The sequence below is a fragment of the Puma concolor genome, chromosome C1 (assembly GCF_028749965.1).
Source record: "Puma concolor isolate L17-30 chromosome C1, mPumCon1.1.hap2, whole genome shotgun sequence".
NCBI classification, from domain to species: Eukaryota; Metazoa; Chordata; class Mammalia; order Carnivora; family Felidae; genus Puma; species Puma concolor.
Window position 1 is genome coordinate 157,699,866 of NC_141674.1, and position 19,971 is coordinate 157,719,836.

The following is a 19,971-nucleotide window of genomic DNA, read 5'->3' on the forward strand; positions in this document are numbered from 1 at the left end:
CGGTTTGTGTACTAGTTACAGTATTTCTCTAAAATGCATAAAAATAAATAACTGCAAAAATAAAAATTACTTATGCATGGGCCTAACATTACCTTGCATATCACACTTTGTAAACGCTGCTCTGTACCTTGGCAGATTTACAAATATAATGCCACCATGTGAAGATCCAGCTGACCTTCCACAGCGACACCGACTCATTAAATGCTTTTAACATTTGAAAATTACATACTAAATAATTACATGACTAGGCCTATCACACAACTGGTCTCTCTGGGCCTTTTTTTTCTTTATAAAATTAAGTCTTTTCAACTCTAAATGATATAATACTAGACAAAACTATGTGAGACACATACAAAGAACAGGGAGGAAAACACAAATGATATGTGACCTTAGTGAATTGAGTTAATCTCTCCGACTTCCATTTTCTTATCAGCAAAATAGATGTAGTAATAGTATTAATGTCTTAGCTTTGTTTTGAGGATTAAATGAGATTAAATGCATAAGATGCACTTCTTGCCATTCATGAACTGTAAGTATATTGGCTAGCTGATGAAAAAGGTGAGTGAATAGAGGAACAAGTAACACCCTGAGGAAACAACCAAACAATTTTCATCTCTTCATAGAGTCAGTCTAACTTTTTTAAATGCAGAGTGGAGCATTGTTCTAGATTATAAGAAATTGACAAGATTTGGTATCCACATTCAAAGAATGATTCTTAATTAAATGCAAGTTAGAAAACATATCTAGTAATGATACTTGGGAAATAATTGGAGATATTTTAGTAGTCACTGGATTCAGATAATATTTGAGAATTATTGTTGGTTTTGTTAGGTACAAAAATGTATGGGATAATGTTTGTTTTTATTTTTTTTAATGTTTATTTATTTTTGAAAAAGAGAGAGACAGAGACAGAACGCAAGCTAGGGAGGGGCAGAGAGAGAAGGAGACACAGAGTCCTAAGCAGGCTCCAGTCTCTGAGCTGTCAGCACAAAGCCTCACACAGGGCTCAAACTCATGAACTGTGAGACCATGACCTGAGATGAAGTCGGACGCTCAACCAACTGAGTCACCCAGTCACCCCTATTCTTTCTTTGTTTTAAGTGATAAGTCCTGAAGTAGTTGGGAATGAAGTACCATGATATCTGCAGTTTACTTTGAAATGATTCAGCAAAGAAATAAAGACAAATGGTTAAAAGATGAAATAAGCAAATTGGGTAAAATGTTAACAATTTTAATTGATGGGGGTGTATCAGGGCTTATTGGACCAAACTTCATATTTTGCTGTGTATTTGAAAATTTTCATGGGGCGCCTGGGTGGCACAGTCGGTTAAGCGTCCAACTTCAGCCAGGTCACGATCTCGCGGTCCGTGAGTTCGAGCCCCGCGTCGGGCTCTGGGCTGATGGCTCAGAGCCTGGAGCCTGTTTCCAATTCTGTGTCTCCCTCTCTCTCTGCCCCTCGCCCGTTCATGCTCTGTCTCTCTCTGTCCCAAAAATAAATAAACGTTGGAAAAAAAAAAAAAAAAAGAAAATTTTCATAATAAAAACTTCTCAAAAATGATCTAAATAGGGAAGGGGTTCCAAAGTATGCTATAAAACAAAGCCAAATGCTAAAGAGTACACTGAATAATCCCACTGTATGCATTGTTCTTATTTCTTCCTCCTCCCCTCCTTTCGTCCTTCTTTCCATTTTTTTCCTTATTCTGGAAGAATAAATAAGAAACTGTAAACCATAATTTATTTTACAGAAGAGAACTATAATTGGGGGTAAAGAAAAGGAGATGTTCCTTCCATTTTCTTTTTTTCAATATTGTTTGAATTTTTACCGTAGTCATATATTGATTTAACTTCATTTTTTTATGCTTAAATAAAGTAACAGACAAAAATTTTTAAATAGTTATTATTAGCTATTTAACAAAAATAGTGTTTCTCTGAATTAAAATCTTCCCATGAATGTGTCTGGGTACCGTATTCTGAAACTAGTGCTTCCGTGCAGTTTACCAGCTGGAGAGAGTTATTTGACGATAAAGAGAATGAGGGTTTAATCAGGATGCAAAGACCTGAAGAAGAAAAACTGTTGGCACTGCAAACTTGTCATTTATCTGAATAGAAGAAATATCCAAATACTTGCTCTTTATTTTCTACAAATTGCCTTAAAAAAATACAGATTGTTTGAATGGTCATTTTCACTGTTAAAATGCAACTTTTACAATTACTCTCGGGATATATTTTCTTGCCTAAGTTGAACTTCAGTTTGTTTAGAGTATGGACAACTACAAGTATTTTTTTTTAATTTTTTAATGTTTATTTATTTTTGAGAGAGAAAGAGACAGAGTGTGAGCAGGGGAGGGGAAGAAAGAGAGGGAGACACAGAATCCAAAACAGGCCCCAGGCTCTGAGCTGTCAGCACAGAGCCCGACGTGGAGCTCGAACCCACAGACTGCGAGATCATGACCTGAGCCAAAGTCAGATTCTCAACTGACTGAGCCACCCAGGCGCCCCTAACTATAAGTATTCTTAAGCCTTTCATGCCCCTACTCCTCACCTACCTCTTCTTTCCCAAAATGATTAAAAAAGAAATTGAACCGAGCGATGCAGTAACAGGCAGACCGCGAGTCGCTTTGTCAGCAGCTGAAAAGGTTAAGACTCTCAAGGCAATATTAACTTTCCATCACTCGTTCTCCGTCTGTTCTGAGCGTGACAGGGCAGCAGCAGGCACCTCTGGAGCAGTGGAATACAGAGGCTTAGTCCAGCCCATTTGGAAAGCAGAGAGGACCCTCTTCCTACCAAACTGAAACCATTCACTGTGGCAATGTGGATATTCAGCAGGATGCTACTAAGGCTCTTCTCTCCCACCCTGATTGGTTAATGCTCAGGCTATTTGAGCTTGTTAGTGTTTTGGCTATTCCCCCTGCCTGTAGGAATTACATGGGAAGGATAATCAGACACCCACTCACATAATGAATCAAGAAGGACGTCTGTTGCTTGTCCTGTTTCTAGTTTCTGGTGCATACAGTGCTTGAGTGGCATAGAAGGGCCTAAAATTTGTAGGAGACTGAAACATTATAGGGCTTCTTCTGTCACCAGTAAATACCCAGAAGGCCCCGGCCACTACCACCACCACACTGGGGCACAAAGCAGTCAGATGCCTCCACCTCTGATTTGTTTCTGGTTTGCGTGCCTATTCTATATCTCCTTCTCTACAATCTCTAGCCATAATCATTGGGCCAATAATCTCAGCAAGAGTAACCAAGCAGAAAGTCAGAATCAGGCAAACTGCTTCCTTTATCAACCTGTGACAAGTATTTATCATGTACTGGACACTATATAATACTGCTTTGGATACAGAATAAGAGTAGTAAATTGTATATCTGTAAATTCCAGATCTGTACATACACTGTTGAAGTGGATACATGGAGAGACCAACCCCTCAGATTTTATTTAGTAAATTTCAAAATTAAGCTTAGGGATCTATCATTTCATAAATATTTCAACAAAATGCATATAAAATGTGCTTTGTGCTACTATATAATAAAGGGACATTTTTATATCTTCGCTATAAAAATAAAACAGCATTGGCATGGCTGTGATATTTCATACATGATAACAGTTTAATGAAATGACATTTTATGAACTTAAAGCAAACTGATTTTTAAATGATCTCACTTAAAGCAAGCTGCCATGCTCTTTGGCTTTCCATAGTCAGCAGCTATCTTGTTTCATGTTTCACTGTACCAAGCAATGATATTTGTGTGTGAAGCCTCATAAGTCAGAGAAGGAAACAAAAGCAGGAGACACATACTTGCATGGCTCAAAGGCATGTACTGGTTGTGAGAGTTTTGTGTAGAATAATTCAGTCATCTTCTAAAATAATAGTGATGTAAGATCTTAAACATTTGCTTTTTTGATCTATAATCTGACATTAATACTGGATCCATTAAGGTTTATGATTTTATATTTTTGTGCCTCCATTTAGAAAATGGTTGGGCTAATATCCATAACAAATTTAAAAATTAAATTAGAATCTTATTTATAGTTCTCAAGTCTTTCTTGAATATCATGCTTTTAATTCTAAAACAGTCCATTAATAAAGTAAAGGAACATCAATCTAGGATTCTACTTGCAGCCCTCCTATTGATTAGCTGTAGAAACTTAGGCACACTACTTTTCGGCCCTTGATTTCCTGGCCTAATAACTCTGTTCTTACGTTCTGTTGTTAGAGTTTTATTTTCTATTGGCCTGCCTGTGGTGCGAGCAAGGAGGTATCCTTAGATAATATTCTTACAAGCTTAAATTTCTAATTTAGACATGTTTTATATAGGCTTAAAAATGATTAGATGCAAGAAGTAGCCACAGGAACCCAAATAAGAAGTCTGTATGATTCTCTCTTCCAGGACATATATTTTCTTTGGGGGAGGTAAGATACAAAGTTACATATTGTAAACCTTGATGGGTCATTGTATATAGTATTAGACCTAAGGAATGTCATGTTGCAAAGTTTATTCTTTTCACAGTATTGTACTAGGTGTATCTATGATTTGAGCTATATTTTAAGTAATCAATTTTCATTTTTAATTTAAAATTCGAGGCTTATTGAACTAACTTATTTTTAAATATCAGGTAAGAAACTTGTACAGATTATTCAGTCAAAACAGAAACACATTAAAGAAAGATAGCCTGTTCTTTTGGGTAACTTGTTCAAACATTGTTTATTTGTAAAAAAAAAAAAAAAAAAAAAAATTGTGAGTAAACTGACATTCCATGTTTATTTGCTCAAGTACTGTGATTGCTCAGTTCAATCCGGGAACTATCTACTAAGCAATTACTATAGACTTAGATAGATAGAGGGATAAGATAGACAGTATTATGGTTAGTCAGCTTCCCACTAATTTATTCTGATGTACCAATATACTTTAAAAATCCAGTACTGCCTTTTTAAAGAATTTTTTAGGTTACGTAATCTTTCTTTGGTCTATCTCTGTATGAATGATGTATCATTCTATGGATTCAGACAACAAAGCACTCTGCTGTCCTGTTGATCAAAAGAAGTAATTTAGTTGACATCCACATCATTGAAGAATTAGCTGGCCCCTGCATATAGCACTTTAGTTCCACATTCTCTTGGTGCCAAACCCCTAAGATCCCATTAGGAGAAGTGGTGTGATGTGTGAAAGAAAATGAAAGAAAACTTCTTATGAGGTTACCTAGGAGACAGTGTGATTTGATTTGCCTAAAAAAATCATTTAAGACTAAATGACAGATTAGAATATTATTTGTCAGCATTGTACAGGCAATAGTTTTGTAGAATATAATGTTCCACATATCTCTGTAGATACATTCTTTTGATCTAAGCAGTATGCTGTGGAGAGTACCGAGAGGTTACAAAATATGTACCTGACTGTGGAAGACATTTTTTCCCTTAGTTAAAGTCGACCTCACACCCTCCACGTCTCTGAATGCTGCCTCAGTCTATCACCAAAACTGGGAGAGAGATATAATACACTGTGCACCATACAGTGATCCTTAGAGCCATCCCCATGCATCTGGATTTTCCTTGGATCACACAATTCTTCAGGCAGATCTGCTTTAAATACTAATTATGGCAGGTTACCTATGCTTCTCTTTCTACTCTCATTAAAGACCTTGAAATATATTTTTTCTTCTGTGGTTCTTATTTTTAAGCTATCAGCTGTCATGCTATCTAAAAATCTGATACACTATGTCAAAAATTCTTTAATTCGCTTTTTTACTGTAAGTTTGATCAATTTCTGCCTTCCCCCTCCCCCAAATCAACTCTCTTGACTAGCGGGATTGACCTTGTGCAGACCAGAAGTCAAATTAGTGCCCCTTGGACCAGTTGCATCCCACAGATGTCTTTTGTTTTTACACTGAACGGTATTATCAAAAAATTGAGGGGCGCCTGAGTGGCTCAGTCGTTTAAGTGTCCAACTTCAGCTCAGGCCATGATCTCGCCGTGTGTGAGTTCGAGCCCCACGTCGGGCTCTGTGCTGACAGCTTGGAGCCTGGAGCCTGTTTAAGATTCTGTGTGTGTGTCTCTCTCCCCTCTTCCCCTGCTCATGCTCTGTCTCTCTTTCAAAAATAAATATTTAAAAATTTTTTTAAAAATTGAATTAGATGTCAGCATTACAAAATTTCATATAAAAATTTTAGATTTCTGGCTTTTCTCCAATGTGCCCCAGTCTTCTTATTCCAAAGCTTACAACTGGCTCAATGTACTCACTTCCATTGGAGCCTGATCGCCCTAGGCTTTTGAGCTTTGGACCTCTGATCTAGACAGACCTATCATCCTGTAAATGAACATTTTGGATAAATTATTGCCCTAATGTTTCACAAATTTTTGTATGTTGAACTCAACAATGGTCTGAGCATCTTTGCTGATACTATACTTGATTTACTACCTCTCTACAAAGCCATTCCAAAATGAATTTCCTCCATTAACTTCTTCCTTATTCTAACCCTACTCAACACTAATTGAACACTCAAATGATGAGAGAAATTGGAGTAAGGGCTGAAATACAGAGGTAAAAAAATACAAGGTGTGCCCTCAAAGAGTACTCATAGTTCAGCAGCAAAGACAGTTATCTGAAAGAATAACTGCAATAAAATATTGTCAGCACTATTTAATAATAGCCACCAACTATTGAATATTTTAGGTGCTAGACACACTAATGGTGTGTGTGTGCATATCCACTCTCTCTACTTTGTCACTCCCCTTTGCTCTTCAAACCACTCCAGTCAGCCTAGAGCCTACACTGCTTTACAGAAACAGCTCCATTTAAGACTATCAACTGTCTCTATCTTCCTAAATCAAGTAATCAGATTACATAACGAAGTAGCCTGTTACTGATATTCTGTTTCACAGTCTCCTCATCTGTAAAATTATGACAGTACCTGTATTCACCATGTACAATTGTATGAGATGATCCATGTGAGGATGGATTGTATGGAATATTGTTAGGATTGTATGCGATAATCCGTGCAAACACTTAAAATAATATTTGACAAATAATAAGGGTACAAGCACATTAGCTATTATCATTACTACTATTACCAGTAGTGTTAAATTATTACTCTACTACAATTACTAGTCATTTTGCAGCAGCATTTGACACAGAGGGGCATTCCCTTTTTGAAACATTCTCTTCCCTTGGTTTGCCTTTCCTCAAGTCACACTCTCCAGGCTTCCCTGTAGTGTGCCTGGCCTTGGTTTTCTTTCCTGGCTTCCTTTCCTTGTGAGACCTGCAAATATCAGAATGCTCCAGACCTTGGTACTGGGCCTCCTTCTCTTTACTGGGTACCTCTCTCCATTGTAATCATGTCTGGTCCATGGCTTTAGAGGCCATCTACAGTCTCATGACTGTAACATTTGTATCTTTATCCCTGACATTTTGTCCCTAAACCCTAGGCATGCATAACCCATGTGCCTTCTCAACATACGTATCAGGCAGCTCCAACTTGAACTCCTGATGCCCTTCACACGTCTGTTTTCCCATTTTGACTCTTTCTCCAGAGAGTCCATTCTCCATAAAGCAGCAGAATGATTTATTTTTTTAAGTTCAAATCACTCAGTGCATCTCTGTTGGTTGACTGATTGCTGTGAGCACCATCTAGTTTGCTGATATCCCTGCTGGCATGTGACAGCTACTTACTCACTGCACACTCGGGGAGACAGCAATCACTGCTTCCAACTACTGCCTGGATTTATCACTTGCTGCCAAAATTCCAGAATAAGAAAAGAGTGATAATCACCAAAGATGATTCACCATCAGAAGCTGTACCCAGGGATTTTATTTTGCCCTGAGAACTGGTGAATCTAAGACTATATCTTATTTTGTATTCATGTACCATTAAAAACAGCTGGTATAAAGAATGAAAAATTCAGATTCAGAGGACAGATCACTTCTTAGATTATGTTTATTAGACCAAATGGTTGATTTAATATTATTTTCTGATTGCCTTGTTAGATTAGTGTGGTGTAAATGTAGCCCATCAGAAGATAAACCTTCCTTCAGTGACTCTCAAACTTGTCCTTCCTGATGAGACCTTCATTCAGGTCTCTGCTGTCCCTCACACCTGATCTGAAATGGCACTCATCACATTGTGCTCACTCTCCCTGTTTTATTTGTCTTCTTACGTATTATATCTTGATTTGTTGAGCTGTTTGCCACTGCAATGGTTGTGGTGGTGGTTGTTATCTGTCTCTTTCCTCAAGAATAGAAGCTCCACAGGAAGACGGGCTTCATATTTTTTGCTCCTATGATATGCCCAGCAACTAAAACATTGGTTCATATTAGGCATGCAATAAATAGGTAAGAAAACATATAAATGAATGAATGCTATTACTGTGTAAAATGAATAAGCAAATGAGTGCTGTCAAAGGGCTCATCCCGCATCATTTCTCCACATAAGAATCTAAGGATATAGTTATATGTAAGGATATAAGGAACTTTCCCTTGTGAAGAAGTTGGTTAGAGCTGAAGCTTACTTACAGTATATTTTAAAGATATCTTATAAACCATGGAATGGGTTAGGTTATATGAAAATAACCTAGTAAGCTAGTAAGCTTTTCAGCTAGTAAGCTTTATGTACATACCATTTCTAAAATTCTCATTTACAAACAAAATATAAAACCAAAGTACATCATATCTATCTTTGAGATTTAAGGGGAAATTATTTATCTACATCAAGAATGAGAAATGCAAAGCTTATCCTTTACTGTTTGTTGATGACTCAAATGTTATTAGTGAATTACCTCTTTATTTCTGCTGTCACCAATCACATTTGTAAGTGGTATGCAATACAATTGGGATTAGGTCAAAATCCATGATACCCATGGTTTATAACATTGCTCATCTATTGTCATTCCTGGCAAGGGAGGTACGCTGGCATGACTTGGCAATGTCATGCCCCCTTCTCTTGTAAAGTAGTGGAGGCAAGAAAAGAAAAAGTGTGAAATTAAATTTGCCTATGGAGAATTGGAGTGATCATACTGAAACCTCAGTTTGGAATGCTGACATAGGCAACTGATGACAGAAAAAGAGAAAGGAAGAAAAAAGGCAATGATGCCAAATTACTCATGTCTTACACAAACATGCCATAACCCTATTCCCCACAGTCATTGTGCTAAATGGAAGATATCCCCCACAGATACCTAACTCTTCCTAATATAACACATTCTCCTTTCATGAGGTTCATCTGAATTGAACTTTATCTATTTACAAGTGTATAAGGTGTGAGTAACTGGCAAAATGTTTATATAGCCTGACAACTTCAGGTGCCCTGTGCAGACTGGTCTGTATTATTATAGAAGTTATCTATGGGTATAGTCCTTTTGCAAAGTGAACTGGAAGACTGAAGCAGTTTTTTGAATTGTCTTGTCATTACCTTCATCTCCTTTCATGTATACACAACTGTCAATGACTGTAAATTGGGTGGGTTTATCTTTGTGGGAAGAAGAGAGGAGCACAATACAACCTAAAACTGAAGTGTAAAGCAAGATGAAAAAGCACAAAATAACCACTAGAATCCAAGGTTCACATTTCTGAATATGGTGTTTAGAACTGTTAGCAATAATTATTTTGTATTGTTTTTTGTTTCCAAGTCATTTTATTCAGAATTTTGTGTTTGTTTCCTGGATCAATAAATACCATGCAAAACAATGTAAAAATGGCTACCATCTTCTCTCCCTTATTCCCCCCATCTGAGGACACTCCCCTGGGCCACTTAACTCAGGTGTTCTCCAGATTTGGTGTAGCAAATGAGGTTGAGTGACACTACAGCCTCTTGAATCACATAATTATTTTTTATCATGTTGATTTTGTGTTTTGATACTGGCAGAAGTAAGCAGCCATTGGAACACCAATTTTGGAGTGAATGGTCAAAAGTCAGAAAGTCAGATCTAAAGTAAGAATGTGTATGAAGGAGTTCAATCGAGATGTTTAGATGAGAAAATAAGTTATTATTGGTAGAAAATAAACAATAAAACTCTTATTATCTGGTTAAATAAAAGGGGTGCTATTTTCTAGAAGCCTTAAAAGGAGCACGACCATTGATTTGACCTATATCATTTTCTGAAGATCCTGTACCCCAAGTAACTAAAAGAAATATCATTCAGGATCACCTATTGAGCTGATCTTAAAAAACATTTTGCTGGCTTTTCTTCTAATATATTCCTAATAAATTTTCTCTTGCACTTCCACACAGGAACCTTCTTTCTAGAATTTACCATATTGACTTTATTATCTAAGCTTTCGCACCATTCAGACTCATAGCCATGTTTGCCCAAAATGCTCAATTGCAAGTGAATATTTACTGTAGAAATTTTGAAACTTCACTTTCAGAATATTTTCCAATATGTTTCTCATTTATTCTGAGTACAGAATTACAGAGAGCACTAGGCCAACAGCTTTCTTTATCTTCCACTCTAATCCCTTCCTCTTGTTATCGTTAACCAAAACTCCTATCAAAGCAGGTAAGGTTTAAGGGGCTGACTTGAATTGGACTCAGCCATCCATTGCTGTTTAGGAAAGGCTGCCTGCAGGAATGACCACTGAATGCTCATCACCCTGATTGATTTTTCATGGCTCTTCCAGATCTTTTCTAGGAATGCTGAAAGTAAGGAAAGGGAAGGGAAGGGGGAGGGGATGGGAGGATGGGGAGGGAGAAAGAGAGGAAGAGAGAGGAAGAAAGGAGGAAAGAGGGAGAGATGGAGGGAGGGAGGAAGTAAGGAAGAAAGAAATTACTATAATGAAACATAATGTTTAAAATTCTTGGCAATGTTTTGCATACATTCTTCTCTAAAAAGTCACTAACAGCTTTTGGAGAAGCAGGGTGATGAAGACAAGATATAGTATTTATCAAATTATGAGCTCAGAAGGGGAAAGCTGTGGACATTATCAGCAATAACAGGCACTGCTACACTGAGAACTAAGATGTCAACAAGTTTCATAATGCTTCAGTGGTTTTAGAAGTGTTTGTACTTGTTCTATACCCTCAGCCACTACCAGTAAAAAAATTATAATTGGGGGCTTGTAGCAGTTGTGAAATATCTGTGTGATTTACCCTCAGGAGATTGGCTTCAAAAACTATAAATGAAAATGCAGAAATGACTTGTGGGTAAATTACATCTGCCTGAATTCCCTTCCTAGCAAATAGTTTTCTGTACCTTCTCCAAAGCCATGGAATGTTAAAGTTGGAAGAAAGCTTAGAGATTATCTCTTTTGACTCCTTCTTATTACAGAAATGCACCTGAGGCTTGATGAAAGGAAATAGTTTGGTACAGTGAATTAAATTTCTCAAGGATAAATTGTGAGAAGCGACCATATCCTCAACAAGAGTCACCACAGGCCTGCAAGTAGTTTTAAGTGGACCAAGCAGGTTGGGTAAAGAAATAAAGGGCGTCCTTGCTTTAGACTCTTTCATCTCTCATGGGCAGGACCTGAGGTATCTCCTACCTTTTCCTGAATCTATGTCTTCCTACTCAGAAAGGAGCTCTTCCCTGGGTATGGGGAGCAAGAGGGCACTATTTTACTATTATCCCATTCCCCACCCCATCCGCATCTCCCACCCTAGCCTCTGACCACCTCCCTTTCACTTTGATCCCTCCAGTATAGCTGCTGACCCAGCTGAAGCTACCTTTTTGTGAGTCCCTGTTTTCTGTTTTGTTTCTGTTTTTGTTTTTGCTTTACTTCCCAATTCATCCTGATCCACCAACACATGATCCAATTAAACTCATAGCCACAGCAGTGGAAAATCAGATACTTGTAAAAATTCATTCAGCAAACAAATCTGAATTGGCAGAGTTCTTGCGGCCATTCATTAACTGAGGGTGACTGAGGACCCGCTCAGCCTTGTGAGAAGAAAAATAAATTAAAATGGCGAGGAAAGAAAGGAATAGTTTTAGGCTGGTCAGTGATCATTTGTTAGCTGAACGTAACACTTTTCTGACAGTGAATTGTGAAAGGTGGTGAATTTTATTAACAGATTTGTATGGGCTCTTTTTTCAAAATTGGTAGGAGCTTAATATAAAAATTTGATTTTTGTCTTCTCTTGATTCACTCATTAGACATTGTTGTGCCATTGGGTCTTGAGAAATTTTCTAGAGATCTCCTCTTTGAAAGCCTAAGTGTGAAGCTCATGTGTCTTAGTTTAGTTGCTCTTAGTGTGTTTGCTTTTGACACTTAGTACCCTCATCTCACATTTTATACTAGGAAACTGCCTTTAATAGAATATATTTTTCTCAAGGCCCCTGCCAGATAAGCCAGCTTACAATTGAACATGGACCTTCTCAACTGCACTCAACATACATCTCAGAGAGGAAGTGGCAATGTTCTACATGAAGGCACGCCACACAGCTTGAATAATGGGGCAAGCAGAGACCACAAACGTATTTACACATAAATTTTCCTGAAAATTCAACTAGACTGTATACATTTGAGTTTATATTTCCTACACGACTCATGTTTCTTATAGCACCAAGCACAATCTTACACAGAAGACTCCCCCCATCCCCATCAAATCCTCAGAACTGAGCTGAGTTGGGCATGAACAGGAAAGAAGGGGAGCCCAGGAGGAGAATCATTCAGAAGAAGCAACTTACTTGTGGGGTGGTACTCTATGGGAGCACTCCTCTGTATCTCATAACACATCTCTGTTTCTTCATTCTGGCTGGAATACACAAATGCAAGAGGAAAGGTGAAGAGTTCCCCCATTAAATAATGATTTAAAGTACTATTTATGTCACTTATCTAGAGCTCTCTGAAACCCTTTGGGAGACTACTAGAAGTGGTCAAGCAATGATTTTCAAATCTATATCCCCTAACCTGGATTTTCTCTCTAAATCCTGTCCTGGATATTTGCCCTATAGGAAATTTCCACCCTGATATGCTCCTAGGATCTCAAACTCTGAATGTCCAGTTGCATTCATTGTTCATGCCGCAAATCTGGTTTTTTGCCCTAGTCCCTCCATTTTTGATAGTGTTTCCACTGTCCTTCTAGTTTTTCATCTTATAAACCTTGGAATCATCTAATAGTTTTTCAACTCTAATTCACCTTTTATAAGTTATTGGCCACTAAGTTTCATGTCCATATAATTGTTTTCTTTCAATCTCAGTGTAATCATCCTTTTCTATGATAATCTTGCCTGAATCACCATCAAAACCTCCTCACCAGTCATCTATTATGTTCTCCCATGTTTTCAATTCATCATGAATACAATTAACTGTATCTTCTAAAAATCTGCTTTTGTAATATCATAGCCTTGCCCACAATCTTCTAATTGATCCCACCTAGGATAATGTCCCAACTCTTCACATCACCATTTAAGAACTTCATTTGTTTGGCCCTAACCTACATATCCATTATCAATTTCCTGTACAACATAAACCATTACACTGAACAAAGTTGTCATTATCTCTATCCTCCCTGCTGTGTCCATTTCATTCTGTTCCTTACTTGCAAGTAATGACTCTACTCATCTCATCTGTGACCAATGCCTACCCATTCCTTAGGATACAATATAAGCCCCTTTACCATATGAAATATTCTCCCTCATCTTTAAGCCACACTAATTTTACATTCATCTGGTATTCACCAGTGAAGGCATCTGATCCTGGGCTTTTTTCTTGGGAGGTTTTTTATTACTGATTCAATCTCTTTATTTGTTATAGGTCTGTTCAGATTTTCTATTTCTCCTAAGGCCAATTTGGTAGTTTCTGTGTTTCTTGGATCTCTTACTTTCCTTAATCACATTTAATTTTTCCTTCCATCTCCAGAGGTTAAATAAAGCTGAAGGCCAGAGGAAAGATGTTCCCCTTTTGAAAGTAAATCTAAATGGAAACACATTAACTAGAGTTAAGCCAGCTTCTTTACCAGAACTAAATGAGGCAAGAAAATATCTCTCCCTTCCATACAATAAATTGCCCTTCATTATACGTTCCTATGTTTTGAAACAATTCCTAAGGAAAACAAACAGCTGTTAGGTTTGACCTCTCAAAGCCTTTCTAGATCTATTTTTTATAAAGGTAAGTTGTCCAGAGATTCTAAAAAGAATTATCTTAATATTTTATCCTTTTGCTTAGGGAACTCATAGTACAATTGTTCTGGTCCTCTTGTCCTTTTGCTTCTCCTAGAAATTGTGTATCAGCTTTCTATGCATATTCAAAAATATTACTAGAAGAGCAGAAAAGGGATTGTGTGTGAGTGTGTGTGTGTAAGAGAAAAGAAAGGATAAAATAGCCACTTTATTTGTGATTATTAGCCACTCTGATGTAGCATTTAGTCAGGATAGTATTACCCACACCCCAAAATGTCTTCTGATCTAACCTATATATTTATTCCTTTCTCTGTGTAACTATTACCTCATATTATCTGATCACCTAAATTATCTTTTAGTGTGGGTAGTTAACATAATTATGCTTCTCCAGGGAGAAAAGGAACACTGCAGAAACACACACACACACACACAACACACACAGAAAACACCAGCTGCTTCTCCAAGTTCGTTACTCAATAAGCATTTATTGAACACCTACTATGTGTGATGCATATATTATGTGGGACATCTAGTACATCGTTTGAACAAAACAGGTTTGTCTTGTCAAAGATTCAGGGCATGATTCCTTTTGTCAAAGATCCAGTTCATGAGAATCCTACTTTTATCACGTGCAGAGTTCAGTAGTGCAGTTGAACAAAACAGTTGGAGGCTCACATACCAGTGGAAGTTAAATGGTAATTCAGCAATGACCCCAGAGCTTCTGCTGCCCAGGAAACATTTAATGGTGTTACCCAGGAAGTATCATGACACTGTACAAAGGGGCATCTGTTTGCAACTCTAACCTCAACAAAGAAGCAATTCTTCTTGCCAAAGGGACTAGAATAAATCTCTTCCCTTTGCCCCAGCACGCCCCACATCACTGATCCAGCAGAGAGTGCTGAATGCTTACAATAGACTGAAGGCTGCAGGATCAACCAAACCAACAAGAGCCACACCAGGGGTTAACAAGGAAAGTAGGAAGCCAACACTTTGCTGAGCATATTGGGGGGAAGCAAAACCGGGAAGCCATTGATGCAGTCTTTACCCAACACAATCTCCACAGCCAAGTGTGAGATAATCTACCAACAACTCAAAGTACAGAAATGAGGAAGCAGCCGATCTCAGAACAGACACCCTGGGAAAAGAGTGTCCCTGGCTACAGAAAAGAACATCAGCAGAGCCAAGGCTGAACAAGTTCATTCTTGCTTTATTGGTGTGAAATTGTGGCAAGACCTAGCATTGAATCCCAGCTCTGCCACTCTCCTGCTGTGACATTGTGTAAGTCACTGAACCTCCCTGAAGCTTAGATTATTTCGCCTGTAAAACAACCTTCCAAGATTGTGAGAATTAGAGAAAATGAACATAAAGTAGGCATTCACTATATGGCCACTACTTTTATTTTGAAGCATGTATTCACTCATCACAAATGAATCCCTTGACACTCCTCTTAAAGTTCCAACAGGTCTTTTGCTGTTAAGAGTCTCATGTCATATGTCATATGTGGATGCCTGCCTTACAGAGGCCTTTGACATGTCTTATTTGTGCCTAAATGTGGTACACCTGATGATGCCCTTATCACACACTACTTATATTTATCTGTCTCCTTCACTTCTCCTACCTCTGTCCCCTCCATACCAGAAGCTCTTTGGAATCAGACCCACATCTCATTCATCTTTGTCCCCAGTGACTGTCATACCTTGTACACATGGTGGGCACTCAATACAATTTAATACTATGGATGTCTCTCTTTCATCACTTTATGCCACATTTTCATACATTTTTTTTACTTGAAAAGTCAAATCATAAGAAAAATGCAGTACTTTATGGATTTAACTGTGTACGAACATGTGTATTTCTCAATGTGCACGTATATGTGTCTGTGTGTAGAAAATGGGAAACCACCTCACCTTCATTAATAGCTGGGTATCTGCACATGCTAAGGATTTATGGAGCATTCCTTCTCTAGGTATTGAAGGGAATACCTATAAATGGGACTTTTTTAAATGTTCATATATATTAAATGTTAACAATAGTAGACGTATATGAAGACTCCTCTGCTACGCTTCAAAAATAAAATGCAGTCATTCCATCTGTGTGACTATGTGTGTATTTATGTCCTGAAAAGTATTTAATACAAATAAGTCTAAAAAATATTAGGATTCAAAACAGCAGACAGTCAACTGTGGCCGATGTGGACATTAACCATTGTGCCTCATTTCCTATTCATTGTTGCTAATTTTAGTTTTCAGGCTCACATATAGCAATTTTAATACTCTGAAAATTCCATGAGCTCTTTTGTTAAAACCCATCCTCGCTCATGGTGATCTCACTGTTAATTATTTTTTAATAAGTAGCTTTACTCCAGCATCCCAGAACCTGTTTGAGCTGCCAACATTAAAAGATAGAAACTACAGAAAGAGCAGCAATATCTCTCTGGAATTACAGAATTATGAAGCTTCTGAAAAACAAAGGCTTTAGAAGTCAGTGGGCTCAGCTTCCCTCCCCAGTGTCTCACATGCTCTACCAGGTGATTCACAGGAGATTGACAGGCTCAGCCTCCTCTAATAGGTGTCCGCAATAGCTGAGCAAAGCTTGCATGCAGTGTTCAATATGCTTGAGTCTCCTTGAAACTACACAAATGAAAGTATCAAAACTATTTGAGTAGCCAAAAGTTATGTGTGCCACTACTGCCATTGCCCTCGTGGGAGTTCATCAGTTGGTTCCATCTAGTCCATCCCGACCCATTCGTCACCCCTTCTAGCTATCCAGGGTCCCTGCCATGCATTCTTGGAGGATTATGAGTGATTTTCCCCAGCCACTGAAATAGAGCTATCTACACACAGTAGATACAACTTAAGACTTGGTCATCTGTCTGTAGGGTTCATGGGCAAGTTCTTGGGTTGCACTCCTGCTGGACAATAAACAGGTGATACACAGGTTGGTTACTTGGATGGGTAGTAAGTGGTGGTGAGGAATATGGTCTCTGGCAGGTTGACATCCTGGCCTCAGCACTTACTGGTTGTGTGATCCTGGACATTTCACCTTTTGTGCCTCTGTTTCCCTTTTCATAAAGTGGAATTAATAATAATTGTACTTATTATAGGATTCTTGTGAGGAGTAAATGGATTGATACTCATAACTAATGTAGGCTAGGTGGCATTTAAGAAATACTTAATAACAATACTGGCTGTATTAACCTCATCAAATAGAACTGAAAAGAACAAACCATACAGCTCCTTATTACCAGCTTCTGCTCTGTTGACAGCCTGCTGCTGGCTGTTCAGGCTGAACTGTGAGGTCTGACCTATGAAATCTTTTTTAGTCTTTCTACTTCCCACCTCTTCCAGTCCAGGAATGAGTTAGAAGAGGGAGCTAAAAATTTATTCTGCAAGTTTACATCAGAATTTTCTCTCATCTACCTAGACCAACTTGTTTTTCTTTTTTAACTTATGACTGTATTATTTTTGTACTCTCAGGTCCTGTAATGACACCTTTCATATTCCTTCAACCCCAAGTAACTCCCCACTAAATTAGTAATTAGTGCCTCTACTTGTCTGGGGAAGATAAAAAGGCCTCCATAGTAGAATAGAAAATTCCATGAACAAATATTGGCAAAGGAAATCGATTCATATTCTTAGAAACAGTATCCTGTCATATTAATCTGGAACTATACTTCTTATCCAGAGATTTACATTAATATCTTATTCAAACTACTTAATCCTAACTTGTACCATACTCAATGAGACATTTGAGTGCTACCAAATGATTGACTATAAGTTAGAGCTTAAAACAAGCAAGAAAGTTAACAAAGACTACTTAACTCTGTAATCTAGAAATCTCAACATTCAAGCATAAGGCAGGCTGGTGTGCATCATGATTTCATAAATAACTCAGGAGAGAGGTGCCTGGGTAGCTCAATGGGTTAAATGTCTGACTCTTGATCTCAGCTCAGATCTTGCTTACATATATATATATATATATTATATATAAAATCTAATATTCTCCCCTCACATAAATCTAGAATGTGTCTATGTAATGGGAATAAAAGATGACAGCAGGGTTCTCTAAGTCCACTAGATATAGATAGATACATAGATAGATAGATAGGTAGATAGATAGATAGATATATCTGCTTAGATCTCTCTCTCTCTCTCTACATATATATATATATATACATAGATATATATAGATATATATCCCCATATATAGATATATATATATACATAGATATCTATACATATATATATATGTAGAGAGAGAGAGAGGGAGAGATTCTCAGAAGAGTAGAAATTATAATCTCAATGCAAGAAGTTGAGCTTTCAAAAATTCAGAAGAAAAGTAAAACTGAAGAACTATCCATACATTTGACCAAATGGCCAAATTACTCTCTTTTGTTTCTCAACCAGAAACCACACTGACTAAATCTGATTATGCAGTCTTAAAAAATAATAATTTAGGTCCTGGAAATCAACATATTGTGACACATGTATAGAAATTATAGACTCAAATGGAAACAAAATACCACCTTAGCAAGGAAGCTCAGAAAATACATTTTAGGCACTGAAAATTTTATTTGGGGATGAGAACATGAAAATACATTTAAAATTGTTTATTGACAGTTGGTAAGTCATTTTTTCCCATTTTTTTCTCTGTGTGGTACAGATGGGAGGCTAACATCTTCCAAAATCATTTCTCAGTTATACATATGTGTAAATTAGTGTGTGCAAATTACAAGTTTTCTTTGTGTGCTTTATTAAATCCTGTCAAAGCTGTTATTAAGACTGATTTTATATTGTCTAGTACTTGTGAAAATTGACAATGTAGGTTTGTGAGTTAGTCACTCCAAAGACTTCTAAATATCTGATCAAATGTCAGCAAAGTAATAAAAATGTCTGAATGTATAAATATCCATGCTCACATACCATTAACATTTTCATTCATGTAAGTTCATTACTCACTTCAGAAAGATTCCCTACATAGGGACAGCAACTCTGCAGCTCCTGGCCCTCGCTAACACAGACTGCGAGTTTCACTGTATGTTTAGATGTTACAATGACAGTCTAGCAGACTTAGATAACCCTGCTGTCGCCCTCTATTCCCATCCCATAGACACCTTGTAGACTTATGTGAGGGAAGAATGTTAGATTTTCTAAAACAGTAGAGATCTTCAGACTGGCAAACCACTTAATACTCTTCCCCCTGCCCATAATTTCCCCATTCAAATGGTGTCCTCTCCAGGTTATAGTGGAGCCCAGTTTGAACTTGAGAAGTCAGTTGTTCAAAGGTTTTGCCTGTGGCTCATCACTTAGGTCTAATCACACAGTGGGTCCATGGAGACCTTATGACAAAGAGCAAAAGCAAGCAAAGTAGCCACTACGAATATAAGTATAAAGCTCATTGTTGAATAGAGAAATTTTCAGGGTCTGACTTTTTTTCTTTTAGAATTGCACTTAGCAGAGTTGAATTTTCTTGTGAAGTATTAACAGCTTTTTCAATCCTTTTCTATATGCATTTCCCTTAAAATTCTAAAGAATCTAAATTTAAACCACTATGATATTAAGGAAGAAGAATTGTACTTCAGTGTGTTGTGCTTCAAGCATGTAATTGGAAAGAAAAAGGCATCAAAAATGAGAATAATGACAAGGCATTCAGGCATTGAACTGGCATATTTGAAAGTTGTGACTTATACTGGATTAGCCGTCCTAAAGCTTATTATTGGTGCAGCAATGGGAAAACTGATTATAGTGTATAATCTATACAGAATTTGACCACACTCACTTAATAAATACTCAATTTTGGCACTTATCTAAGAAATGTAGTGTCTGGATTTTAGACAGGGCTGGAAGCCTAAAAAATCCATAGATCTTTTCCCTAATACCTTAGAGAAAAATAGGTTTTAATGAATACTAACAGAGAAAATG

At 37.4% G+C, this 19,971-nt stretch overlaps 1 protein-coding gene and 1 long non-coding RNA gene across 2 annotated transcripts in view; one reads left to right on the plus strand and one right to left on the minus strand.

Annotated features, from left to right (window-relative positions):
• Window positions 1-19,971, plus strand: part of B3GALT1 (beta-1,3-galactosyltransferase 1) — a 355,371-nt gene that overhangs the window by 133,466 nt on the left and 201,934 nt on the right. The window lies entirely within an intron of this gene.
• Window positions 10,361-19,971, minus strand: part of LOC147578514 (uncharacterized) — a 37,904-nt gene continuing 28,293 nt past the window's right edge. Inside the window, exons 2-3 of the long non-coding RNA XR_015255286.1 lie at window positions 12,617-12,684; window positions 10,361-10,626 (exon numbers count right to left, since the gene is read on the minus strand). This is a non-coding gene — a long non-coding RNA (uncharacterized LOC147578514). The remainder of the gene's footprint in view (window positions 10,627-12,616; window positions 12,685-19,971) is intronic.